This window comes from Panthera uncia, chromosome E1 (assembly GCF_023721935.1).
Source record: "Panthera uncia isolate 11264 chromosome E1, Puncia_PCG_1.0, whole genome shotgun sequence".
In the NCBI taxonomy this organism is placed as follows: Eukaryota; Metazoa; Chordata; class Mammalia; order Carnivora; family Felidae; genus Panthera; species Panthera uncia.
The window spans coordinates 19,636,770-19,657,578 of record NC_064814.1 but is presented as its reverse complement, the minus strand read 5'-3'; the positions used below and the strand labels follow the sequence as shown (position 1 = coordinate 19,657,578).

The 20,809-nt window shown below is 49.7% G+C and overlaps 1 long non-coding RNA gene across 2 annotated transcripts; it reads left to right on the top strand.

Moving 5' to 3' along the window:
• Window positions 1-3,086: 3,086 nt before the first annotated feature.
• On the top strand, window positions 3,087-19,223 carry LOC125927379 (uncharacterized). Of its 2 annotated transcripts, XR_007459319.1 has the most exons (4): window positions 3,087-3,308; window positions 4,094-4,260; window positions 16,846-16,902; window positions 17,849-19,223. It is a non-coding gene; the product is annotated as an uncharacterized LOC125927379 (long non-coding RNA). The 2 variants fall into 2 exon arrangements; XR_007459320.1 differs by lacking the exon at window positions 16,846-16,902.
• The last annotated feature ends 1,586 nt before the right edge of the window (window positions 19,224-20,809 follow it).

Sequence of the window (20,809 nt, the reverse complement as noted above, 5' to 3'; positions counted from 1 at the left end):
GCAACAGTAAACAGTACGTTGACTGAGCACACATACGTGAGTATTGAAACCGTGAAGGGGAGGAAGGAGACAAGGGAGAAGGAAGGAGAGAGGGCAGGGAAGAAACGGGAATGCTCTCGTTCCTGGAGAGGTGGTTTCTCCCCAGCTCAACGGGGCTCAGGCTTGGTGTGTTGGACACAGGGGTAAAAGGCTGTGAGGGTGATCTAGGATCTTACGAGCTCCTTTATTGTTCAGATATGTGGTTAGTAGGTGCCAAGAGTTTGCTAACCACAGTGCTCCCTGAACTGGCATATTTTCTTCTATGGTCCTCTGGAGAAACCAAGGAAGACGAAGGTGGTTCACACCAGGGATCTGTTAAAACAAAACAGCATCGAGAAGATGGTCTAGGGCTGGCAGAAGTTAGGGTGGCCTCCTCCACCTTCCAGATGGCCCACACGCTACTCACAGATGCCCCGAGTGGGATGAGGGACTCGGGGCGAGGTGGGGCCGGGGGTGAGGGGTCTCAGTTCTGGTATAAGGAAGCAGGTGGGCGGGAATAATAGGCAACCGACGGTGGACAGTCCAGCCCGGACGGTGGACACTCGAACACTCGAACATCAGTGTGTGAGTGTCCAGTGAGAGGAGAACACGCCGGCGGCAGGGCGGCCCTCAGCACTGAATACTGTAGATGCCACAAAGTGGACCAAGAGAGAGGAGATGTATTCATTCCTATTATTCACCTTGAAAGTGACCTCCTCAGAGGGAGATAGGGAGTGACCACTCAGTCACTCCCTAGTGCGTCCCTCTATTTTAATTCTCTGCACAGCACCTCTAGGATCTGATGTTTTCCAGTTCTGTTTGTGCATCTGTTGACCGCTGGTCTCCCCCAGCCCGGTGCCTTATCGCCGTCCCTGCCGCCGGGACATAAATTTAGCTCCCTTCGCGTTGGAGGTAATCAGAGAAGCATCCTTCCCTCCTTGGAGATAACGTTCACATAGATATCAAACACTATAGCCTCATATGGATCTGTAAGAAATAACTTCTAAAAACCATCCAGTAAGGAACCCTAGGATGTCAGCAAGAGTAGTTGCCTCTTGGAAGGAGCGCTAAGAAACTGAGGGATAGGGAGAAAAAGGTAAACGTCTCACTGCGTATTTTTTGTCCTATTGGACCATTTAATCAAGCACATGTACGTCTTGTGTTAAAAGTTTGCTTTAGGGGCGCCTGGGTGGCTCAGTCAGTTAAGCGTCCAACTCTTGGTTTCGGCTCAGGTCGTGATCTCATGGGCTGTGAGTTTGAGCCCTGAGTCACGCTCTGCACTGGCAGCCTGGAGCTTCCTTGGGATTCCTTCTCTCTCTCCCTGTCCTGCCCTTCCCCTGCTTGTGCACTGCCCCCCCCCCCCCACCCCAACAAATAAATAAACTTAAAAAAAATTAAATTTTTTTTCTCTCCCTGCACCTCCCTCTAAAATAAATAAATAAATAAATAAATAAATAAATAAATGTTTATTTTATTTTTATTTGTTTATTTTTATTAAAAAAAAAATTTTTTTGACGTTTATTTTTGAGACAGAGACAAAGCATGAACGAGGGAGGGTCAGAGAGAGGGAGACACAGCATCCGAAGCAGGCTCCAGGCTCTGAGCAGTCAGCACAGAGCCCGACGCGGGGCTCGAACTCACGGACTGCGAGATCATGACCTGAGCCGAAGTCGGCCGCTTAACCGACTGAGCCACCCAGGCACCCCTATAAATGTTTATTTTAATTAAAATCTCAACACCTCTCCCTCTGGCTCTCCCCATCTTAATTTCCCAGATTAGGCATTTCCGACTGCCTCATTTAAAACCCCTTGAGCCTGACTAATGACGTTTCAAGGTTCACCTCCAAATCTCTCCTGTACATTTGGAATTTAGACCCATTATGTGGCTGTTTTCTTGGCTTTCCTTTTAGCTTCCTTCACCTTCCGTTTCCCTGGGGAAGTCAGGAGACATTTCCAGAAGAACTTTGAGAAATGATCTACTAGTCCATACAGCACCAAAAGTGATGGCCAGATCTCTTTTTCTGAGCATGCGTTTGCTGGAATGTGGGGCTGGGCACAGAAGGGTGAGCAAAGCTTTCTTCTCTTACCTGCTACTGTCCTCCTGGGTTGGACCTCTGTCCCCAGGCAACCCAGCACAAGCCTCCCCTGAGGGTGCCAGCACCCTCCCATCTGAACCGGGAAGAGTGTCCCTCTCACAGAAGGCACCAGGTAGAGGGGATTGTCCATCGACCATGCCAGTTGGCCAAGTTCCTCTCTCAGCTAAATCAGGAAGCTCATAAAAAGACTTTATCTCTGGGTCGCCCGTGCCTCCCCAGTTTCCACCCGCCTGGCGCCTGGGAAAGGACAACAAAGGGGTGTGGAGAACAATGACCTTCTGTGAGGCCGAGCCTGCACCAACAGAGTCATGGGAACCCTGGAGTCTCGGTCCCTCTCCTCCCTTGGCCTGGAGCCCAGGTGGCCAGGTGTCCTTCCTGGTAGACCAGGAGGCCCTGGTGGCCACGTGTGCTCCCCGGCTGGTGGCCTTGCCCATGTCCCTTCTTGAGTGTTACAGCTCTTCAAAAAGAGCCTGACAGGTGGCCTAGTTTTCTCCTGTGATTTCTTAGAATACTCCTGGTGTCACCAACTCTAGGATACACCATTTTGTTTCTTACCACCCTTCTCTAGACTGGGCCGAAGACCAATGTCACATCCTGCCCCTCACGTTTGCCATTCTTCCCAGAGCCCCCCACCGGGGTTGCACACTGACTGCAGAGGCCGCTCCCCTACGGTTAGGAGGTGGCTCTGTCCCCCCCCCCCCCCCCGCCCTGCCTGGGCCTCACAGCTGCCTGTAAAACACCAGGACATCCGGGCATCTGGTTCATAACAGCCTGTGCTCCCGGGCCCTTGGGGCAGGTACAGTGACCTGAAGGCACTCCTTGCCCCCTGCCCCCACCCCAACCTGCAGACTCAGCGCCGCTGAATACCTTCACATTCTTTGCTTTTAAATTTTACATTTTCCCATCTGCCGTCTCATGACTTTTGCCACTAACCCGAGAAGAACGTAGATGCGTATTTTTATTTCTCCTTTAGGGACAAATGAAGTGAGGTGCAGGCTTGTCCAAGGTCATTACCAGTCACTGGCTGACAGAGCACGTGGAACTCCTGACTCCTCTCTCCAGGGTTTCTCCATCCTGTTGCTTGTTCAGAAACACTTCCGGTGCTTGGGCCTATTGTACTTCCCACTTCCGGTCACGGACTGTGAGAGCCGAAAGGGGCTTCCGGTGTGGTCGTGTCCCACCCCCCACAAGGAAAGTAAGCCCAGGAGGGGGGCGGGGGGGGAGGAACTTCCCAAGGTCATATGGGGAGGGAGCAGCAAAGCTGTCTGGTCCCAGGCCCGCTGGTGCTGGGGATCCAAAACCCTTTCTCCCCATTTCTCTCCTTTCCTCCGCCCTGCCAGGGTGACCAGGCGATCCTTGGTGTCTGTGTGGCCTTTGCAGCCGCGGCCGTGCTCTGAGGAGGGACGGGGGGTCCTCGTGGACCGGAGGGGCGGGTCTGGGAAAGAGGGTGAGCTGGGACAGGAGGTAAAGGAGAAGGGCGAACATACCAGGCTCCGATGACTGACGTGGGACCTCGGGAACACCCCTGGTCATTTGTGCGGGTTGTGGGGCCGGCTGGGGAGACCTAATCCAATGAGAGAAGTCAAAAGGTGTTGGTGCTGCAGCACCACCACGATTAAGAGAAGCAGAACGCTGTCACCTGGGCCTGATGGCCACACGGTTCCGCGACAGCTCCTCCCGTCATCAGGAGTGACTGGTGGACCTTGTGGTACATCGTGCTTGATCTGTGTCCTCTCTGCTCAGTCTAGGCAGAGTGGCCAGAGCTTCGGGGTTAGAAGGGGCTTGAAAAAACCCCTATTCAGAAAGAAACCAGTATGTTGTGTCCTGGAGCTCTACCTGTGGCTCCTTCCTTTTCCGGCTTCTGATGTTAGGTCACACCAAGTAGCCACAAGGGCCGTATGCTCATCGGCCCTGGCGCAGGTAAGCTCTGCAGAGGCTGCAGCGAAGAATGAACTGCTCACTGATCTTCTCTGGTTCTAGAGCAAGATCTGGGAGGCACCCCACACCGGGGGCAGCGAGCCAGGAGCACCGCTCGGCCGGGACGGCTGGGCTACGGGGCTGAGAGTACCCGGGGCAGAGCGAGCTGCCAGCCGCTGGTCGGCAGATTGTGGCAGTGTGGGCCTGGCATTTCCGGAGCCCCTTTGATGGTGAGTGTGAAGTTGACATCCCCCCAATTTCCAGTGGCTGTTCCCCAAAGCCACCCCAGTTAGCACAGTGCTGAGTTGACACAAATATTGTTTTGCCAAGAGGCTTCTTTCCTACCCTGCAGCCTTTCCTTCCACCAGAGTGATGCCCTCAAGTTCCTTCCATATGGACAATTGGGAAGGGGATAATAAGCAGTGAAGTCTTTTTCCCTGAAGAGGGGGGAAAGCCAACAACCGATGCGTTAAGCAGACAAAAAAAAAAAAAAAAAACCCCGAAGAATGGAATGGAATGCCTATCTACTAACAATGCCCATCTTTGGTCGGTGGGACCAAGTCTGATTTTTTTCTCATCTGGTCTTCATTTCCAAATGTACTATAATATATATATATATATATATATATATATATATATATATATAGTCACTGTATGCTAAAAATAAATACGTACTAAAAATTTTAGAGCCACTACGCTCTCAGAAGCAGCGGGCTTCGTGCAGGGAGTCCCTGGAGGGGATCCTTCCCCGACAGAGGGCGGGTTCCTACACTGTCCCCAGGGCAGGCCACCCCCGCTCTGGGGCTCCTCCATGGCTTCCTTAAAGAGCTTCCCATTCTCTCCCGTCCCTGTAGAGTCAGGCTCTTATGGGAAAAGCCAAATCTCATTATCTCCCAACTCAGCTAAATGGTGAGAAAACAGACTGGTCCAGGCACCCTGCTCTCGTTTGAAGCCTGAGCAAGCGCGTCAGCATGTCTCTGGCTCCCGGTCTCCCCCTCCCCTTGCTGCTTGCTGGGTATAAAATACCCGCAGCCCAAAAATAAATCTCTCTTGAGACGGCTCAGGTGCAGCTCGGGGCTTTCACCTCCAGTGCCTCTCTCCAGCTCTGATCTGGGTGTCTTTAACACATTACAAAGCTTCAGCTACTTTAAACACAGAGCCACCGTATGACCTAGCAATTCCACTCCTAGGGATAGACCTAAGAGAATTGAAAACATACGTTCGCATAAAACCTCGTACATAAACGTTTACAGCATCTTTATTCATAAGAGCCATAAGGTGGAAACAACCTCAGCATCCACCGACTGGTGAGTGAATGGACAAGGCCTGACTCATCGACCACAGTGGAATATTATTCGGCAATAAAAAGGAGCAGAGCGCTAGCAGGAGCCACTGGCCTGCGTGAACTTGGAAACCGTGATGCTAAGTGAAAAGACCGTATCCTATGCGAGTCCATTCACACGAAATGTTGAGAACAGGGAAATCTGTGGAGACGGAAAATAGATTCGTGGTTGCCAGGGGCTGAGCGCCGGAGCGGGGCTCAGGGGGCCGATAGCTCAAGGGCACGAGGTTGCTTTTGGGGGTGATGAAAATGCTCTCAGGTTGTGGTGACGGTCATGCAACTCGGTGGGGCACACAGAAAATACCGAATCGCACCCTTTACACGAGCGCATTGTGTGGTGTGGGAACTTTGTCTCAGTAAAGCCGCTCTTGAAAGGCTTTGGCTGGGTTACCATCCGTCAGTCACACGCACGCACGCACCCGCTCATGTTCACACTCACGTGCAGATCGTGTAGCAGCTCCGAGCTGGGGGCAAGGCAGGAATTTCAAGGGTGGACAAGGCGCGAGGCAGCCAGGCCCGCAGCCCACACGGAGGGCAAACATCCGGCTCGGGAGGCCAGGAGGCCAGAGAGGTGTGCCAGGAAGGGGGGAGTGGCACCCCAGCGCTCCGTCCACCTCTAGTAATGACCTCTAAGTCAGGTGCAGGGGGAATGGGGTGGGGGAGGAGCACACACTCAAAGGAAACCAGACTTTGCCATACGGAGCTGGATTCTCTCTTCTTTTAAGAAAACCACTCTGTTCCCTCAAGCTGCCTGGCCCTGCTCTTGCCCACCGTCCCTCGACCGGCTCCACCCCTTGGCGGCCGGCTCTGAGGGCACGCGCCATGCCCTGGTTCTCTCGGGTGCCTTTCTGCCCAGATTGCTGGCCACAGAAAGGGGGTGAAACCCTCTGACCACCTGAAGAGAGTTCTGTCAGCAAGGGTTTGCTTCATGGATTTTGAGCCCCGTGCTTTGAGACACTTGAATCTTTGAACGAACCTGTAAACCAGGGATGGGAAGTCCTTAGCACCAGCCAGAGGCTGGTCTTGAGACTCCCTATTTTCCATCAGAGAAAAGGCGGGGCAAGGAGGGCTGAATGTGTCACTCCCGCACACGAAGCCACCTTTGCATGAAGGTAGCTGCAACGGGGCAGAAAAGGCCAAGGGTTAGAATGAAGGTGAAACCGCTCACCATGTTCATTTTTTTTTTTTTAATTTGTTGAATGTTTATTTAAATTTGAGGAGAGAGACAGAGCAGGGGTGGGGGAGGGGCAGAGAAAGAGAGGGAGACACAGAATCCGAAGCAGGCTCCAGGCTCCGGGCTGTCAGCACAGAGCCTGATGCGGGGCTCGAACTCACGAGCCATGAGATCATGACCTGAGCTGAAGTCGGATGCTTAACCGACTGAGCCATCCAGGCGCCCCTGCTTACCATATTCTTTATTGATATTAACTCATTTGAGCCTCCTGATATCCCACGAGCCTCAGTTTGTTCATCTGTATAATGGAAGCTGGACCCCAACTTAAAAGCTCTCTGAACAAGTGTAAGTTTCCAGAAACTTACTACATCATAAATATTGGTTCCTATCATCCCTCCATTCTTTCGTATGATATTTTAGATACTGTGAGCACCCTCTTATTTGACCCTGGCTGAAAAGTATTGTTATTCCCGTTTTATTTTATTTTATTTTTTTTTGTTTATTTTTTTTTTTAACTGGAGATTTAATCTCTGCAGTCTTTTTTTTTTTTTTTTTTTTTACGTTTATTTATTTTTGAGACAGAGAGAGACAGATCATGAATGGGGGAGGGTCAGAGAGAGAGGGAGACACAGAATTCGAAACAGGCTCCAGGCTCTGAGCGATCGGGACAGACCCCGATGCGGGGCTCGAACTCACGGACTGCGAGATCATGACCTGAGCTGAAGTCAGACGCTGAACCGACTGAGCCACCCAGGCGCCCCAGTTATTCCCCTTTTAAAGGGATACTGAAAGGCACCTGGGTGACTCAGTCGATTAAGCGTCCAACTCAGGTCATGATCTCACGGTTTTTGAGTTTGAGCCCCGTGTCGGGCTCTGTGCTGACAGCTCAGAGCCTGGAGCCTGCTTCGGATTCTGTGTCTTTCTCTCTGTCTGCCCCTCTCCCACTCATGCTCTGTCTCTTTCTCTCTCTCGAAAATAAATACACATTAAAAAAAAATAAAGGGATACTGAAGAAACTGAGGTCAGGTCACCTGCCCACAACTGTTTGGTAAATCGAAGAATCATGGGACGAGAACCTCTTCACCTGCATCTCTCCCAGGACCAGGGGTCTCAACGTCTAGTTACATCGGAACAATGTGGGCACTTGTCAAAATCAAAGAGGTGTAGGATCTGGGGTACCAGACCCATGGAATCAAATTTTCCAGGGTGGGGCCCAGCCATATGCACTTGTAAGTTTCCTCCGGGTGATTCCGGTCCACACCAGAGTCCTTGAGTCTCTCTACTAAATCAAGCAGATCTTGGAAAGAGAAAACCTAGAAGAAAAGAAAAACGCAGCCAGAAAAAAATCTAGAGAATAAAGGAACTTTAAAAATGGGATCTGCCTGTATCTTACAATGATAGCTAACTTCATGGAGTGTTTACTTGGTGCGGGGAGATTGCTGTACATGTACACGATCATACTCTACATGAATGTATTTGAACCCTTGAGCCACCCTCTGAGGTAGCTACTTTTACTATCCCCATTTGACAGAGGAGAGAGTTTAAATTATTGACCCAAAGTCACCCAGCTAAGAAAGAGAGCCAGGAGAGGATCTTCACTGCCTTATAGACCTGTAGAGAGGCAGGTGTTTTCCTGTAGAGAGGAAGATAGGCCGGGAGAGTGAGAGCAGAGGTGCCACAGAAAGCTAATATGGAACAAGGCTAGGTTGAGGTCCCCAATCTACGTCCTCCCAGGGCGTGCTGGCATCATCCCGGAAACCTGACTGGGGGCTTGGCAAGTTTAGGCTGAGCTTTGGACACCTGTCGGAAATGGTGTGTGGGTGGCAAAGCGGCCATCCCTGCCACCTTGAGAGGGCACCTCCCACTGGGCGTAATGGGTTGAAAGGCCACCCCCCTACCCCCAAAAGACATGTCCATGTCTCAATCCCTGGAACCTGTGAGTGTGACCTTATTTGGAAAAAGGGTCTTTGTAGATGCAGTTAAGTAAAGGATCTTGATCTGGATTATCCAGGCGGGCCCTAAATCCAGCCACAAGTGTCCTCGTAGGAAGAGGAGACCCAGACACGAGGGCAGGTCACGTAAAGACGTAGGCAGAGTTGGGAGCAAGCAGCCACAAGTCAAGAGACGCTGATAGTTACCAGAAGCTGGAAGGCACAAGATAAGGAATCTCCCCCTAGAGCTTTGGAAGGGAGCTGGGCCCTGCCAACACCTTGATTTTGGATTTTCAGCCTCCAGAACTATGAGAGAATGAATTTCTCTGGGTTTAAGCCTCTTGGTTTGTGGTAACTTGCTATGGCCACACTAGGAAATTATACGTTAGGGAAAGGACAATCAATTTAATGGACATTGCCCTCATGTCTCCTCAGCATTCCTTTTTCTTTGATCCCGGTTCCAAATCGTCCCTTCCTTGAGAGACGTGCTCACCAACCTCCTGCCGCGTGCTTCTGGTGGCCCATCCTGGCCCCAGACAGAGGGAGGGGCCTGTCATCTAGGACTGGCCAATCAGAGAGCCCCAACTCCTGGGTGGCAGTGATTGGTCCGGGGGTGACTCATGACTCAAGCCTGCCCAATCAGAGCCCTTCCCTGATTTTTGTATTACTAAGCAGGCAAAGGTCATACCTCCTTTTCTGTTGGGGTTGTGAAATTGGTGCGCGAACAAGCCAAGCCACCGGGGGTACCTGTACCTGCCGTGTGGAGAAAGCCCAGGCACGGTAGGTAGGTAGGAATGAGGCTAAAATGTAAAAGGAAATAGAAGCAAGAAGCCAAGTTCAAGAGTGAGAGAACACCGGTAGTGTGCAAATTTCTGGATGCTGTCGAACCTAGAGCCAGTTCCACCATTCCTATGGTTTGTGACACGAAACTTAATGATTCTGCCCAGGCTGGCTGGAGCTGGGTTCTGGCCTTGCTACCGACAGAGCTCACACTAATACAACAAGTTGAGAGCGACTGCCATTTCCCCCAGGCAGAGCAGAGGCATCTGGGAACAAACTTGACTGCACTGCCTACATCTCGTCCTTTTTGAGGGAGGTTTGAGGAAAAGATCAAGGGCTGGCAGTGTTACGTGTTGAAGAAAAGAGAAAGAAACATGCTTGAGAAAATAGGTCTCCTCGATTTCCATGGCATCGGTCAGAATGTCCAAGAGACTCAGTGGAAACCATTTCCCAAGCAGAAGAATGTTCGTTCCTGTTTGGCAGATCCCGGAGAAGAGAAGAAAAACAAAAGATGCAGACAGGGAGCCAAGCTGGGGTGGGCACGGAGGCCCCGACCCCCTTTCATAGCCACACGAAGCCACCTATCCATCCAAACACTGGCCCCGGGGATCACAATGACATCTGAAACTTCTTTCAGGCATTTCCTTCCCTTTCAGGTCTCTTTGGGTTCCTCAGCCCAGATGTTGCTAATTTTCCATCTTTTCAAAGCTCTCCGTCGCATTTAAAGTCAGAATGCTTCCTATTCATCGCTTCTGAATTTGAGGGGGAGGAAATCACAGAGGTCAGCAGGCCTTTTAATATAGAAAGTAAATGAGCAAAGCTGTGCGCGAACGTGTGAGTGCGTGCGGGCGCACACATAGCTTGTTATTTCCTGCCTTAATCCACTTTTCAGCTCCACTGTGCAAGATCACAGGACAGACTCGGGCAGTACCTCTAAGAAAGGTTCCTCACATCTCCTCCAGGAAAGAAGCTTCTTCCCAAAAGTTGCCTTTTGAAGTTCACTGGGTCTGCGCTGCAGCCCTCAACCAAGCTAATTACTGGTCAGCGAGTGGCCACTTTGAACTGGTCACACACCAGAGGCCCTCTGAGGATCTTGTTTGCTGGGTGACTGTTTTCACATGATGCCTCTTCTGTTTACATGTGGCAAACGGCTCCTTCTCTCTCACTTGAGGCAGAGTAGAGAGGAGGCCCTTCCAATGAAAGCGGCCTCACGAAGAAGTGGAGGAAAGCTGGGGCCTACGCTCTTCTGACAAACTTGAACTTCTGACAAACTTGAGAGGGCTCGTGGAGAAACTAAATTTGGTTGCTGCTATCCATTTAAAGGAAACACTGATTTAGAGAAGGGAGAGCACGAGGAATGAGGGTGAGCCATTGATTTCCTTTCAGCTTAACCACTGAATTTCCAGTGTATTCTTGGTCACCTGCAGAGTTCCCAGTAGAGTCTACATACGGACCCCGCTCCAAACAGGTAGCTTCGAGTGGGTGCTAGAACACAAAGGTAGGAGGGGTCCTCCATTTTCCTTTTTTTTTTTTTAAGTAATAGAGAAAAAGAGGAAACAATAAAGACCAAAACAGGTGATGGGCTCATCCCTGAGGTAACAAATTCCCCATACACGTGACTTGAATTTCTGAACCAAAAATGGAGGTAAGTGGTCTTATGACAAGGAGTATAGATGGACACAATGGGGGAGAATGGCTTCAATTTGTCCCAGAAATTATAGGGTGGTGGTTCTCAGTGGAGGGAAATTTTTAAAATTTTTTTAATGTTTATTTATTTTTGAGAGAGAGAGAGAGAGAGAGAGAGAGAGAGAGAGAACGCGTGCATGAGAGGGTAAGGGGCAGAGAGAGTGAGGAACAGAGGATCGGAAGCGGGCTCTGCAATGACAGCACAGAGCCCTGTGTGGGCCTCAAATTCACGAATCATGAGATCATGACCTGAGCCGAAGTCGGACCCTCAACCGATTGAGCCACCCTGGCCCCCTGGCAATTTTGAATTTTATCTATTGGCTAAAGGCCAGGTATACTGCTAAATATCCTACGATACACAGACCAGGCCCCCCCCACAAAGAATTATTCAGTAGGGGCATCAGCAGTATCCCTGTTGAGAAACCTTGGCAATGACCAGTCGCCCGGCCCTACCTGACTGCCATGGCGTAGGGATGTGCAGTCGTCCCAAGAGCCCAGAAGAGGAGAACCAAAGGCGTGCGTGCACTAGAAGTCCCACAGCAAGTTAGCTGTGAGAAGCTGGGCTGCACGGCCATGAGGCATCAGGGCTCGAGTGGGCACTAGAAGGAGCCAGAACTGAAATTTTGGAAGAGCAGATCTCAGGAGATAATGAAGGAGGCCGGTCCAAAAAGACAAAGTGTGGCGGGCGTGCAGAAGGAGGCAGAGATCGGGGGGCCTCGAGAGCCACAGAAAGAAGGTGTCTCGGTCCTGGGCAGCTTCCTGCTCCCCAAGGGGCCCCGCTGTGCTGGGTTTTCATGAGAAGCCCGGGTCAGCGCGCCAAAGCCCTGCTCTGAGCCCGCGTGAATGGATTCCTGTTTCTCAATACCAGAAGAACTTTGACTCATGCCTGCCAGTTGTATTTCTTGAATACGTAATTCCCCGTCAAGGTTGTGGAAGGAAGCTGTGCTCTCAAACGTGGAGCCGCCCCAAAGATGACAGGTCTGGAGCAAGCTTTGCAGAAGAGCCCAACTTTCCACCAGCCCTGGCCTAACACAGCCCGTGACGCAGGGGCCATTCACGTATCTTAAAGGCTCAGAAAGACCCACTGCGCGTGCGCACGTCACCCAGGGATGCTGCCACGAGGGTGCTGAGCTGCTTTGGTGTCACGGGCCCTTCTCAGAATACGGCCTTCAAGTGATTTAAATGCTTCTAAACGAAGAAGGCAAAAATACAAAGGATTACAACGACAAGCAATCGCAATGGAACACGGTTCTCAGAATATTTTACCATTGAGACATAGCGCTCTGTGTCCTTGTTAATTAGCACATCAAGAAACTCCAGGGGCGCCTGGGTGGCTCAGGCGGTTAAGCGTCTGACTTGGCCTCAGGTCATGACCTCGCGGTTCGTGAGTTCGAGCCCCACGTGGGGCTCTGTGCTGACAGCTCCGAGCCTGGAGCCTGCTTCGGATGCTGTGTCTCCCTCTCTGTCTCTGCCCCTCCCCTGCTCGTGCTCTCTCTCTCTCTCTCTTAAATATAAACGTTAAAAACAAAAACAAAAACAAAAACAAAACTCCCGTGCCTGGTTGATTACTTACCTGCCATGCTCATTGGACCCTTTGCGTTTTACGCCCTCTTGGTGGTCCACGGGCCACAGATTGAGAATCTCTGACCACAAGGTCCCAAACAGAAGCCAAACGGGTTTTCGGAGCAGGAAAACAGCTCGTGAAGAGGAAGTAGAAATATTTTCTTATTCTAAGGCTAAGCCATGAACAATGATATATCCCCAAGGCAAATTAGCTCATCAGTTTAGTTCTTCTCACCCTGTGGCACTCGGAAAAAAAGGTAAGACGAGGTAAGCTTTGAGGGAGAACTCGAAGTCTAGAGGAAACTGAAGCAGGAAAACAAGCCTTGGCCCATTGGAGGGCAACAGCATTGCCAGACGGAGGAGGGAGCTGTCCTTGGGAGCAGGGATGCATCAGAAATGCTGCGGGACCAATGCCGGGAGAGGTGTCCACTTGAGGGAAAGGCCTGAAATGGTCACCAGGGATCAAGCTGAGGACTCGAGAAGAGAAGAAATGGGGGTCAAGGTGGATGGAATTCAATTCATGGAACAAAACTTGTGTGGTGGGGGTGGGCAGAAGTCCATAGGCAAATAACTCTGTTACTGAAATCCAAGTCCTGTTCTTTCGGTAGCTGAAGGTGGCTGAGAAAGGTTGTATGTGTTTGGAGAAGAAACAATATTGTCTGAACACGCCGCAGCAGACAAAGCAACAGATGAGGAATTAGAAAGCCTGGGCTCTAGTTTCTAATTTGCCTCCCTAATCAGAGAGGGCCACCCAAGCCAAGTTATTCTATTCTTCGGGGTCTCAGTGCTCCGATCTACAAAATGAGAGTGTTGAGCAAAATCTCATCGGCAAACGTTTCACAGTATCGAGACCAGCCAGAGATACTCACGTCATCGCGGTGATGCTCAATTTTGGCTGCCCACTGAAATCTCCTGCGTCCTATCCCCAGGGTTCTGATTTAATTGGTCTGATATGGTCCGAGCATTCAGATTTTGTAAAAAGCTCCCCAAATGATTCTAACAGCCAGCCAGGGTGGAGAACCACTGTTCTAGCATAGTTTCTCAGATGGAGAGGTGGGGTAGAGGACCGAGATCAGACACCTGGATAGGGAAAGGACGATCAAGTTCAGTAGGACCCAGGAACTGGGCACATCAAGGCATGAGAGGGCTCAGGGAAGGCAGTGGACATGGGGTAAGGTGGGGGGGCAGAGAATGAGGTAGTCTGGCCTGGAGTGTGAGGACAATTGTGTCTTACTAGCGGGGTAAACCTGGGCCAGTCACTTCCCCTTTCTGAACCTCGGTTTTCTCATCTGTAAAATGGGTGTGTGTATAAAGGAAAGCAAACCCAAACCAACATGTATTGAACAATACTCTTTATGTGTCAGGCCCTATACCAGATTCTATACATTTCGTATCCAATTTCCTTCTCACATCTTACTTGAGAGATGAGGAAACCTGTTTGAAAAGCTACCTGACCCCCTCTTCCATACCTCACTGAGTTACTGCAGGGCCACAGTGAACTCATGTGTCTGAAACAAGGTTGCCTGCTTTAGCAAAAAAACACAGGATGCCCAATGAACTTTGCATTTCAGAAAAACAACAGACGCTTTTGTTAGTGTAAGCATGTCCCAAATATCGTTTTGACCGACACTCTGAATTTGAAACGATTTTATCAACCGTGAAGCCTGATACACAGGTAGTGTTGTCTTGGGTCGTTTGGTTCGCTATTGATAATAGGTTTTTCTGGATTAGGGATATTAACCCTCTGACATGTGTCCTAAATATTTTTCCTATTTGTGCTTTATTTTTTACTTTGTTTATGGGGTTTGTTGTGCAGAAGTTTTTAATTTTTATGTTGTCACATGTTCCAATCTTTTTCTTTATTGTTTATAGCATTTTTGCCATGCCTAGAAGTTTCCGTCCAAAAATTATACACATTTTCACCCTTGCTTTCTCCTAGTACTTTTATGGTTTTAGTTTTTACATTTAAAGCATCTGGAATTTGTTTGGCAGAATGATGGCATTTTTTTTTTTTTCCAAATGGCTAGCCAGTTGTCCCCATAGCATTCAATAAATTATCTTTTCCCCATTTTCTTGAAAATGCCCTTTATCATATACTGAATTCTGAGATTTACATGTGTATATTTCTGGGACCTCCAATTTGTTCTTTTCATTGTACGACAGCATTTAAATCACTATAATTTCAGAACATGATTTATTACTTGAAAGACTATTTACCTTCTTGTTTTCCCTTTTAAAGAATTTCCTGGTTATTTTTACCTTTCTGTTTTCCTGATGAATTTTAGAATTATTCTACCCAAAACTCTAGTTGAGCTTTTAATTAGGGTTGGGTTAAGTTTTCAAAATAATTTAGGGAGCAAAGTTCGCTTATCACTATTGTATCTGTTTATCCAAGACCAAAGGATGCCTCTCCATTTGTCATCCTCTAAATTTATGATTATCAGTAAAGCTAAGTACTTTCTTCATGTAAGTGCTGAACAGTTCTTATTAAATTTGTTCCTGGCGTTTAAAAAAATGTTTTTATTTATTTATTTTTAATGTTTATTTTTGAGAGGGGAGAGAGAGAGAGCATGAGCAGGGGAGGGGCAGAGAGAGAGGGAGACACAGAATTCAAAGCGGGCTCCAGGCTCTGAGCTGTTAGCACAGAGCCCGATATGGGGCTCAAACTCAGGAGCTGTGAGATCATGACCTGAGCGAAAGTTGGCTGCTTAACTGACTCAGCCACCCAAGCGCACCCCACCCCCAAATGTTTTTAAATGTTTATTTATTTTTGAGTAAAAGAGACAGAGTGTGCACAGGGGAAGGGCAGAGAGAGAGAGAGAGAGAGACAGACAGACAGACAGAATCTGAAGCAGGCTCCAGGCTCTGAGCTGTCAGCACAGAGCCTGACGTGGGGCTCTAACTGAAGAACCAACCATGAGATCATGACCTGAGCTGAAGTTGGATGCTTAACCTACTGAGCCACCCAGGCGCCCCCTCTCCCCCAACCCCATTCCATTCATTTTCACTGTATTTTCTATTTGGTTATTGTTTGGACATGTATGAGGTATTTTATTAAAAGGGGCCCCTGGCTGGCTCAGTTCCTAAAGCATGGGACTCATGATCTCAGGGTTGTGAGTTCAAGCCCCATGTTGGGTGTGAAGATCACTTAAAAAGTAAAATCTTAAAAAAAAAAAAGAAAGAAAAGAAAAGAAAAGAAAGAAAAAGAAAAAAAAAGGAAGAAGGCAGGAGTAGAAGAGACAAAGACAAATTGGTCAGTGTCATAGTTTTCCCTGAGTCTCTTCCAGAGAAGGTTCAGTTCATCGTGGTGATGTCCCTAAAGGAAAACTCATAGGTTCAGCGACTCGAGTTCCCAGACTGCGAGGACAGAAGACCCAGATGCAATTCTCCCCCACCCTTCTAATCAACTGTTTGTCAGGTAATGTGAGACGGGGAGCAAAAGGACCTCATCCCTCTCTTCGGGAACATCCTTCATCTTGGCCCGGGAGAACCCAGGCATCCCATTGGCTCTCGGGGCAAGCCCCGCCCCTTCCGGCAAGGCCTTCTCTTCCGGTGAAGGGCCTCCACTGCCTGCCCGGCAAGACGCTCCTTGCCTTCTCCTCCCTGGGAGTCCCTCACGAGACTCTGCTCCTCTGAAGGGAGTCTGGCGTCTCCCTGACGCACGCGTTTGCTTCAAGATTTACATTTTCGATTTCCTTGCCCGTTTTTCGACCGCATACATGAAAGAGAATCGCAAATGCCCAGAAAACTCAAAGGCCTCCTTAGACACCTGCAGCTCCACCGAGCGAACGGGCTCCCATGCGCGCCCAGAAGAGGATGAAGACACGAGGTGGGATAACCTGCAACTTTTCTGGCCGAAGTATTCCGGACTTTATTTCCTCTCCGTGCTGGAGTAGCGTCCAGCTCGCAGGGCCATCCGGAAGGCCGTCAGGCACAGCCTCCTGCCTTCCTCGCGCTGAGCGGCGCGGGGAGCCCACTCGGGTCTCACCCACGCGGAGAGAAGGTTGGGGAAGGAGGGGCAGGGGCAGGAGCCGGTGCCCAGAGTCTGGCCGGTGTCGGGCACTAGACGGTCCAAGCCCCACGCACCACCCACCCCTCCCACCCCCACCCCCCACCCCCCACCCCCACCTCCGGGCCCTCTTGTCTGACCCTTCCTCTGTTCCACCGGCCTGTTCCCTTTCGGCTAGAACCTACGGGATGTCCCCCCCACCCACCCCTTCTCTGCATTGGGACTAGCTGCCAGCTTTCGAAAAATAGCGCACGTTTAAGCGTTAATTTCCAAAGAAAAGCAAACCCTGTGCTGTCATTTCCTTTTTTTTCTTTTTTCTTTTTTCCCCAGATGGGAGAACGCATGTGCAAGGAATCTCAGGGCCAGCCCTAAAATAGGATGTGGAAGGTGAGGGCACTTGATGATCACAAGTAGGCCAGGGCTTCTGGGCCCACTAGAAGGCAACTTGCCTGGGGGATAGGTGAAGTCCGGGGCTTCCGGGCTGGATGATGTTTGTCTGTGGACCACTGGGGACTAAAAGGCATAGGCTCATGTCAGCTGACTGCACACTGCTCTACGGTTTCTTCTTTAGCCACTGATTTTTTTTTTTTTAACGTTTATTTATTTTTGAGACAGAGACAGAGCATGAACGGGGGAGGGTCAGAGAGAGGGAGACACGGAATCTGAAACAGGCTCCAGGCTCTGAGCAGTCAGCACAGAGCCCGACGCGGGGCTCGAACTCACGGACCGCGGGATCGTGACCTGAGCCGAAGTCGGCCGCTTAACTGACTGAGCCACCCAGGCGCCCCAAGCCCCTCATTTTCAAACCACCCCAACCCAGAATAATAGGAGAGTGGCACTGTGAGCTTTCAAGTTCACATCGCTTTGCCTAACAAGACCCACAGCTGTTCCCACCGCCACTCCTACCCCTTGTCGCTGGAGGTGGAAAACCCCATCCCTTAGAACAGTTTCCTCCCGGGGCACCTGGGTGGCTCGGTCGGTTAGGTGTTCACCTTCGGTCAGGTCATGATCCCATAGTTCACGAGTTTGAGGCCCCAGGGTCAGGTTCTCTGCTGACAGTTCAGAGCCTGGAGCCTGCCTTGGATTCTGTCTCTCTCCCTCTCCCCTACTCACGATCTTTCTCTCTTTTTCTCTCCAAAATAAATAAACGTTTAAAAAAAATAACAACTTTCTCCTCTCAGATGCCCCACCTTCTTTTATTCAGAGAAGTCTGAACTATAGTAAATCAATTTTTTTCCGTGTCTTCCAACTTTCGAGTACGAGAGAGTGGGCCACGTTATGATTCCCCCAGAGCTTAAATGACACACTTCTATTTTTTGCTTTTTATTTCAAGGGAGGGCCCTATTTGGCCATCTTCATCCTCTGGGCAGGGACAGAAGAAAAGATCCTCCTCTCCAATTCTTTTCCCTGTTGGATACGGTCTTCCCGAACGTGCCGCAGGATGTATATGACAGAAATATCTTCCCAAGAATGGAATTCAAGCTCTGACTCCCATACTCTTAGAGGCTACTGGCTTGGCTGTAATCCTCCTTGAACAAGGCTTCAGGAGACAGTTAGCAAGGGCCTGGGTCTGTCTGATTGTGTGAGAGTTGGGGTGCGTGGTTTGCCCTATAACAAGATCTCACCAGTACAGTAAGTTTGGAAACAGGAAGGTTAAAGAGAAGGGAATTCTGGACAAGGACTCCGCTCTCCTCCCTAAGACAATTCACAGTGATCTTTCATTTTGGCCCACTTACACACCATTCATGGATCCCAATTTAGCTCAAACTTCTTACCCTTCAACCCAGCCTCTAAAAATAAGAACATCTGGGAATACCAAGGCAGGGTGGTAGGGAGAACAATTTCATGGGCTCTCTCCCTCTCCCGACCTCGTAACTTTTATTGCTTTACAGTTCATTGTCTCACTCTTTCCCCCACCGCCCACCACCATCCTTTTGTTCACACAGGAACTGTGGGAAACTCCACCGGGGGCGGGGGGGGGGGGTGTGATTCACGATCTTTTGGAACGACTGCTGAGCAATGAGAGTCTCAATGAAATACCCGGCTGGGAATATCAGCTCCCCCTTTAATATTCTCTTCTTCTGGTTCAATATGGAGTAATTTCAAGGCTCACCACAGCTAGGGCTTGAAGTCTTTCTTTGATTGCTGCTGCCTGTCTATTGTGCATTCCCTGGAACAATCTGGAGATGAGAGCCAGGTAGCAACAATGCAGCATGTCTCTGGGACCAAATGATAATTGGAAAATCCCAGTAAGTCCATTCCCTCTGGCCCTTAGTTCACATATGGCCAGCACATTAGAGACCTTGTCCAAAAGACCAGTTTGGGACATAGAGTGGGGGTGATTTCTGTCATTAACTCAGACTATCTTCCCTCAAATAATCGAGCAATCAGGGCTCGGTGTGCCTTGGCTCCATTGCAGGTTTGGCCGTGTCACTGGTTTTAACCCAACCTGATGTCCCTTCTAGAATGGTCCATACTCAAGGAGATAAAGTAGCTGTCTTTATGAGTGATTGCTTCCAGACTCAACGAAGAGAAACTCATGTGTTTGAAATGCCCGCCATCCTTCTCCATTTCACCATAAAGTAGCCAATTTAATTTTGCACAATACTGTTTGATAACAACCATGTGTGTGTCTTCTGTATTTATATGCTCAGGAAAGGACCTACTTGGTCAGTGTGAGATAATTTCACAAGAAAAATGGAACCAGATGTGACTCCTTTTTATTTGGCTCTTCAAACCCGAGCAACCTAATTCCCAGGGTCAGTCGTTACTCGGGTTTTCAGTTACCTTGCAGAAGGGGATCCTTTTTCCCTACGGTGTTTTCTTTTCCAAGGCACCTGACACGCAGGAGTGGGCAAAAGATTTCAGAGAGCTGGTCCTCAGCCTAGAACTTTGCAACATTTGCAGGTTAGTGATTCAGTGGGAGAGAAGTTTCCTCTTTTGGAATAGAACATGTCTGTCCGGTAGTAGGCTTATCCATTTCAATTAAACTATTCTTCTGACGACTCAGTATATACAAGCAGTGTGGGCCTGAAATCCGAGGTCACATAGTGCTAGGATGACTCATTCAAAACTCCAAAGCACAGGAGTTGGGCAGAACTGACATCAGAGAAGGGCAGACTTTTCTCTTTTTTCATCTTCTTTCCTTTTCCTTTTATTCCCATCTCGGTACTGGTCAGCCTATCACGTACACTGGTACAATTTGTACACGAGACAAAGGTGCTCAGCCAGAGGAACGCATGGGGGCTGAAATCCAGCCCATGCTATGCTTGCTAAGCTATGTATCCCAGCATGGGGCATAGCTACCTGGAAGAAGAGACACCTCTCTCCCCCATCCCCCAAGAGGGCTTATTGGTCACCAAGTTGGCACCCTTGGGGCTGCGTCTGTCCGGAAGGAGTGCATTTTTCTAAGAGGCTGTATGCGCTATGGTGCCCTTGTGTGCTAGCGATAGCCCGAAAGATGAATACACAAACACCAGAATGTGTCATCTACTCCTACCTGCCTCACACAAGTGCTTTTCAATAGGCCACATTCCTGCATCCTGCCCCGTCCGTGGGAAACAGTGTAAGTCACCAGGAGAGGCTTTAGACCCGAGACGGTAGACATGTGACACGTGAGCCACTGCTACTCCTATGGCAGACATCACTAATCAATTCCAGAATTCTTTCACTCTGAGCCCAAACTGGTCTCACAACCCTCCACTCAGCGGAGCCTCCTTCTCAGTCTCTACCAACTGAACAGAGTTGTCAGGCAAGAGTAAACCTATCTGCTGTCCGTCTCAGCTAGCAACTGCTACAATAATGCTGCATAACAAACCACCCCCCCCCCCCCAAAACCAGCAGCTTAAAGCTAGGATCATTTATTCTTCCTCGTTCACCTTGGAGGCACCTAGGATTTGGCAGGTCCATGGAATATCGGGCAGGCTGGGCGTGCTCTGCTTCAACCTGCAGTCTAGCTTGGTTCTTGCTATGGTTTGGGCTCAGGGCTGCTCAGTGTGTTCCTTTTCTGGGGACCCTGCTAAAGTGTCAGCAGTGCAGCCAGAGAATACTCTTCTCATGTTGAGATTAGGGGCGTACAAGGGAAAGACCAGCCCCACGAGCAAGTCTTCAGTCTCTGCTTATGTCAGATCCACTAACATTTCACTGGTGAAAACGAGCGATGCGACTGAGCCCAAAATTAAGGAGCAGGAAGTATGCCCCTCCTACTATAGGACCAAGGCAAGGGTGAAGGGTTATGACCAAGCGTTTGGGGGCCACCACACCATCTCTGTCCTAGGCGAGGGGGCAGGCGTCA